General features: G+C 35.8%; 1 protein-coding gene across 1 annotated transcript in view; it reads right to left on the bottom strand.

The window, feature by feature from the left end:
* Positions 1 to 1,306, bottom strand: part of LOC101854104 — a gene marked incomplete in the record, with an annotated part of 38,966 nt that overhangs the window by 7,439 nt on the left and 30,221 nt on the right.

Here is a 1,306-nt window from a genome sequence, read left to right as displayed (position 1 = left end):
TCTCTCTCTCTCTCTCTCTCTCTCTCTCTCTCTCTCTCTCTCTCTCTCTCTTTCTGTTCCTCTCGCTCTCTACCAATTTTTCTCTCTTTAATTTTATTTCTCACACTCTCACTCTGTCCCTTTCTCTCTCGTTCTCTCTGTTTCACTCTCTCTTATCATTTTCTTTCTTTGTAGCTAAATTTTTAAAAAAATTTAAAAATCCAAGCAACAAACACAGACAAAATATCCTTTTTTTTCTCCATTTCTTGCCCAGAATCCACTTACTTGCATTACATCCAAGTGTTAATAAAAGCTCTTTAAAACCACATCATAACCCAACCACCAAAGGATTCAAAGCAAAACTATCCACAACAGCGTAATTTGAGAGGCAGCGTGGTGGAATCAGGCTCTCGTCAAAATGATCAAAGTGAATAAACTTGCATTTTTCCGCAGGTTTGTGGATTTTTATCAAATTTTTGTTTTTTGGCACAACACCTTTCATGCCCATTAAAAAATCATTTCGGTGTGGATATTTCTGAAAAACATTGATTAAAGGCACAAAAGATGTAAATTTTCAGTTACCATGAACTCTTAAGCTTAGGTAATAACGAATCTTTGGCGGCCAATTTCTCACTAATTTTACCTCTGAAAACAGGTGACCCCCCACCTCCTTCATTCTCAAATATCTCGACTTGTATTTAAGATAAATTTTCTTCCAAATAAAGACATTATTGAACCAGCTTTAAGATGACATCAATAACTCTATGTGCCCAAACATTGACGAGAGCCTGATTCTACCGTGCTGCCGCACATTTGTATATTATAGTATACCGATAAGAGTCGAGTCTAGGGGTGGTTATGATACTGCTGGCTGTGAGATCTTCAGGGGCAGGACACCTTACAACACTCACTGTGAGAGAGAGAGTTAGAGGTACAAGATACATAGGAAGACCACTACGGACGCATAGCATTGGTGCATTGGAACTGTAACAAAAGAATAACTGTATTATATTTGAAAATTATTCCCAAATGGACGAACAGTATTGGAGCATAAGACTGTTACAATTAATGAAAAACTATTATTCTTTTAAAAATTTGAATAAATAAATAAATATCACAATATTTTTCCCAAACTGACACCTAATTTACAAGGGTATATCGTATGGTAATATATAAATAGATCTATACCTAAATGCATAGATATCAGCATTACATATCGATATAGACTGAGACACACGATTCTGTTTCTGAGATGTCTGTTATCTCGGCAAGTTGTCCAATCTCGGGTAGGGGCAGAAACAGAAAGAGAGAGAAATATATATATATA

Source organism: Aplysia californica, unplaced genomic scaffold (genome assembly GCF_000002075.1).
Source record: "Aplysia californica isolate F4 #8 unplaced genomic scaffold, AplCal3.0 scaffold00359, whole genome shotgun sequence".
Lineage (NCBI taxonomy): Eukaryota > Metazoa > Mollusca > Gastropoda > Aplysiida > Aplysiidae > Aplysia > Aplysia californica.
Note: the sequence above shows the minus strand (reverse complement) of the source record. Positions and strands in the feature narration are given on the sequence as shown.